We start from the raw sequence: 6000 nt of genomic DNA, 5'->3' as shown, positions 1-6000 counted from the left end.
ATATAAACAAACAAACTCAAAACCCCCTAAGCCTAGATAACATCCGAGATCGAGTAGCTCGGTACTTGCAGAAATAAATCCTGTGGACGATAACCTGGACTTAAACCAGAAATTTATTACTTGATAACGACGGGGTACACTTATCCCTTAGTGAGGTTTCGCAGAAACCGCATCAAGTTTTTGGCGCCATTGCCGGAGATTTATTTCTTCTGCAATATCGAACCAAAGGTTGATTTGTTAGTTTAGGCATTCATTGTGAATATCTTTGTTTATATCGTTTATACTTGTTGATATATGATTTTTTTTATATACTTTTCTATACTTGTTCATATCTGTATACTGATACTTAGCAACTTTTGTGCTAGAACTTCACTTTTTCTCAGCATTCTCTGATCAATGAATTGGCAAGAAAAAGTCGAGTGGCAAGCTCAAAAGTTTACTATCCCATCAAGACAATACATTTATACCCTGGAGAATGAGGCTCCCAATCCCTCCATGGCCGACTTAAATGAGAAAATGGATATCTTGATGGCAAATCTGAGCCTCAACACCAATGAAAGTGTAAGTTTTGTGGGTAATCACCAAATGTATAATTTTAACCCCAATTCTTACAGCTTTTATGGTAGTGATCGGAGGAGACCTCAACACTCAAATCTGTCCTACGGGAACCCTAACATGTTGAGGCCTCCAAATAGGTTTGTTAATGAGCACAGGGAAAACGAATTGGGAATGTTCCCTTACAAACAAGCAAGCCAAGTTCCTCCACAACCCTCTAGCTCACGAGATGAGGTGCTGTCCCTTTTGAAAGGAATATCAGCCCGACTTACAATCAACGAGGAGGTTTGCAAGGACTTGAGCAACCAATTGGCTCAAATAAACCAAGAGATGCAAAAGCAATCCCGAGATGCTCTCCCATGCATAAAGGAAAACATAGAAATCCCACAAAGGGAATCAGCTCAAGCCATCTCTTTGAGGAATGACGAAAAGGTAGAACCAAGTCCACTGTCACATGCATCACTCAAGGTAAGTGAAGAACCGGAAGTGGTAAGCAACCCCGGTTCAAAATCTGAAACTCTAAATCATGTGATAGAAACAAATGATCAAATCGAAGCTTGTGTATATCAACTACCTTTTCCTCAAAAGTTCGAAAAGTTTGGATTCACTCCTTGTTCAGAAGTTTTCATTCTCTTCGACCTACCAAGAGAATCCAAAAGGGAGCAAACCAAACTTTTTCATAATATGTTTAAATTCGGCCCCTTACTTTCATTAAACTTATTTGAGGCCCTTAATCCGTTTTGTAGGTACGGGTTATTTGTTAAGGAGTTCGAGTTCCTAACGCGAGTAGAAGCATACACCTAGGCGGGAATTCTATGTCGAGCTCACCGACTATAACGTAGCGCTTCTTGGGAGGCAACCCAAGTTTTAATAAAACTTTTCAGGTTTGTTTTATTTAGATTATACATTGATCTTTTAGTTTAGTCTTTTTAGTTTTCTTTTACGTTTTTTTAAGTGTTCGTTTAAAAAAAATAAATAAAATAAATAAATAAATAAATAAATATTTTTTTAGTGTTTAGTTTTCTTTTATTTTCTTTTATTTTTATTTTTTTTAGTTTTCAGGTTTAAAATAAAATTTAAAAAAAAAAAAAAATTTGGCCCCAGGAGGCCCAGCTCGCCGAGCTCGGCACTGCCGCCCAGCCCGCCGCTGGGCACTGCGCCTAGCCTGCCGCTGGGCATTGTGCCCAGCCCGCCGCTGGGTGCTGGTGCCCAGCACGCCGCTGGGCACTGCGCCCAGCCTGCCGCTGGGCGCTGGCGCGCAGCCCGCCGCTGGGCACTGCGCCCAGCCCGTTGCTCGGTCGAGATAAGCAACGGTTCGGGATTTTTTCCCGAACGAAGCTGAAATAAATAAATAAATAGTAATAATAATAATAATAAAAAAATTTGCCACCGCAAATCGTCAAGCTTTTGGTGATTGCGATAAAATCCGTAAGTTTTCTTCTCCACCCTAACTTTTTGCACTTGGACTTTATGGTTTGTGATGCAATGTTGGAACTTATTGCATATTTTTAGTGTGAGGAGGAGGGGTAGACAAACTTACAAAAATTGTATAATTTTTGAATTTTTGTTGCGTCGTGTCTAGTTTAGTTTTGCGTTTTTCGGGTTTTATTTAGGTTTTGCATGTTTAGGACCTAAAACCGTGAACCTCCTTCGAATCTAAACTTCGTTATTTGTCCTTGCGGGCTGAGAACCGAATCTAAGATTGCATGATAACTAGTTTAGGTGTAGGACACAATCCTTGTATCTGTAAAAGCATGAGCTAAAGTTTGCATTTAGACCCTACTTTTGAAGAAATGCTAAAATCATTACTTAGGTAGATAACTTAAGAATTGAAGGCATGTGATATTAAACTTGAGTTTGGGGAAAACTAGTAAACACAAAATTGAAACCCAAAGAATTGTGAGCTGAATTTGAGCCTAAGAGCGAACATCAAAAAACTCTTTTTCTTGACATTTTTGTGTGAATGCTTTGACTCGTGGAAGATTACAGATTTTGAACCTAATACTGCGTTGAACCTACATGCAATGGTTTGAGATGATAAACGATGAATCAGCCTCATTAGAATTAACCCTTTTCTTTACCTTATTTTTTCTTTTTCATCCACTCTAGGAAGCCCCTTTGAGCCTATATTTTTGTAGTTTATAGATTTTTCTTTCGTTCTAACCTGTTTTTGCAAACCACAACTTGGTTTGCTATTTAACCCAATTTCTTTTTTTACAAAGCTCAATTAGAGCCTTTGTTTTCTTCTAGCGCTTTATCTTTGTTTATGGCATTTCAGTAGCAAGCCAAAAGGCTAAAAAGTGAATGAGCATCACTACCCCAAAAAGAAAAAAAGGGGGAAAAAGAAAGAGAAAAACAGAAAAAGAAAAAGAAAAAGAAAAGAGACGAACAAAAGGGAAGAACTCCATTCCCCAGTTCTTAGAAAAATCAAAAAACGTCTCGAAGAAAACATCCCAAAAAGAAAATAATAAGGGATGAATAAAAAACTCAGTCACTTTATATTTGCTAAAGCCATTTAAACTTTGTTTTTGTAGCGCTAGAACTAATAACCCTTGTTGTACCTTTAACCCTCTAACCACATTACAACCCCGATTAGAGGCTGTTTTTGATATCATCGGAATCATATAGCATAGTAGAGGAACGCGGATGAACGTGCAAAACCAACGTAATCCTAAGCAAGAACATAAGCCGAGAGTAAACACTTTAGCCACCCAAAATTGTGTGAAATGAGTGAACTACCTATGGTGAGGTGTTTTACTTAGCGGTCCCCTTAAACTCGTTTAATTGAACATGTGTCCATTTGCTTAAAACTATGACCCATGATAATTGAAATGCGGCTTTTGAATATCGTGTCTCTACTTTGTATTTCCGAATGCATGTAATTACAGATGCTCGAAATTGTGTCAAGCACCTAGTCAAACCGGGAGGTTTTCTAGCTTGCTTGTGATGGCGGGTTTAGTTTTTAGTTTACTTGGGGACAAGTAAAGTTTTAAGTGCGAGGAGGTTTGATAGGGGTCAAAAACCCCTATCTTTGGGTACGGTTTTAGGACGGGTTTTAGGGTTATTTAGCTAATAAGCGAGCAATTCTCGCATTTAAATGCTTTTGTGTGAGTTAGTTAGAAATTGGAAACGTTTTATTTACTTTTCGTTGTTTAGGCTCGTTTTATGATCAATTTAGGCAAATACGGCCAAAATGGCATGCATATTATAATTCCGTTATCTTTTGAAGCTAATTGATCCGTCAAAAGTCGCACCAAATGAAGCGTTTGCTCAAATAAGCGATTGGCGGGTCAATTTAGCCCTTGGACTATTATTGTTTGGAGTTTATGTGCGTGTGCAGGTTAAAACGTGATCAATTTCAGGCAAAAATCGTGTCTCGGGGACCCCCGGCAGCCGCTCGGCGAATTGAGCATCGGTACGCAGCCCGGGCGCTGCTCGGCGAGCAGCCCAGGCATCGCCCAAGCACTGCCCAGGCACTGCCCAGGCATTGTGCCTGCTCGCCGAGCAGACTTGTGGGAATTGGTCAAAAAGACCAATTCCGCCCCCACGAAGCCACGATGGACCCCACGGCTTCCTACATCAATAAGGACACGAATTAGGTCAAGAAAAGGGCCCGAGCCGCGTCTATAAATAGGATTTTTCCAATGTAATTTAGATATCTTTTGCTTTTGTAATTTCCTTAGCTTTCACCTTGAGAAATCCTCTCCACCTCCTCCATATCCTTCAAAACCTCCATTGAAGATACCTTCGAAGCTCCGTTCACCGAGGATTGCTCAAGCTTCATCCTTAAATCCTAGAAAGACGCCTGCATTGGTAGACAGGTCCCCTGAAAGGGATTTTTCTTCTTTTACATTCTGTCTAGCCTCTGATACATGCTATGAATTCTAGGTTTATTGTAACTTCGTGACAATGTTTCCATCTTTGATATATATTATAGCTCTTATTTATTCAATTGTTTTGATGTTTTAATCTTTGTCTTACGCTTTGTCTGATTGGTTTAACTCATTCGATAATCCCAAAATCAAGTTGGCACATATTGCGAGCTGAATCTGACCTAGTCAGTGCCTATAGGATTGACGACCCTATAGAAGATTAAGCCCAAATTGCTGAGTCTTAGAGCTAGTTTCGGCCTTACAAGGGAATCACGAACTAGGAACTTTAGGAGGATAGGTCGGGTTAATCGCCTCGGACACAAGTGACTTAGGTTTCAATTCAATTGGTTAAACATCCTGTTTTCATTATCATCGTATCCCTTCACGTTCCTTCAGTTAATTACATCGGTAAAAGATCAATTAGGGGTAGAGTAACTTAGTTAGGCGTAGAATAACTTAGCTAGAATTAGATAACTTAGCTAGGATTAGTATAATTCAACCTAGGAGTAGATTAATATAAACAAACAAACTCAAAACCCCCTAAGCCTAGATAACATCCGAGATCGAGTAGCTCGGTACTTGCAGAAATAAATCCTGTGGACGATAACCTGGACTTAAACCAGAAATTTATTACTTGATAACGACAGGGTACACTTATCCCTTAGTGAGGTTTCGCAGAAACCGCATCAGTGGTGCCATAGACCGCAGTTCGTAGCGGGGCCTGTGCCCATTGATAGTGCCGTAGACCGCAGTCCGTAACGGGGCCTGTGCCCATTGATGATGCCGTAGACCGCAGTCCGTAGCGGGGCTTGTGCCCCTTGATCGAATTTTAATTTACCTATCGGAGCCTGCCTAAACTCGCACGGATTTCTTGGAGCTATCCGTTTATTTCTGCATGCGGCTTGACTTGAGCCACGCCCATCACCTGGTGAATATTTTTATGGTATGACCTAGTGTAGTGATATGTACGCACATGATTATGAATGAATATTTTTCTCTCCTTCTCTTTTTTTTTTTTACATTGCTTCCCTCCTATTTTCTTTACAGGGAGACCTCCATTCTATTGACCGAAGATTATAGGAGAACGTGGCGGTTGGGAAAGGGGAGTGGCTACTGGATGCTGATGCTCAGATCGGACGTCGTTGTCAGGATAGGGAGGATGAGCGCTCCAACTGGGAGGAGCGAGGCTGAGCAGCCAAGGAGAGGAGCCGTGTGGATATAGAAGCCCAGCGAGCTGCTGAGGGGAGTTTGTGGATTGCGGGGAGAGCCGCCGAGTTGCCGAGGAGCGGGAACTTTACTTCGGAGGCTTTGATTCGTTTGAGGGCTTTTGGGACTTTGGGATTTCTTCTCATTGATAGTCCCGTCATTATTTTGGTTTACAACTTTATTAGTACTACCGTGACATATGGCGGGTATATGTGAAAAGATATTTGGGTAGGCTTTTTATTTGGCGGTGGGGAAAAGAAATGTATAACTCATGACTTATAATACCATGCATTCAGTCGATCATAATAATTCCAATCATTCTCTTCAAATATATTCATGTCTTTATTTATTTACAAACAACAGAAAT

Source organism: Euphorbia lathyris, chromosome 5 (genome assembly GCF_963576675.1).
Source record: "Euphorbia lathyris chromosome 5, ddEupLath1.1, whole genome shotgun sequence".
NCBI lineage: Eukaryota > Viridiplantae > Streptophyta > Magnoliopsida > Malpighiales > Euphorbiaceae > Euphorbia > Euphorbia lathyris.
This window is presented reverse-complemented; position numbering follows the sequence as displayed.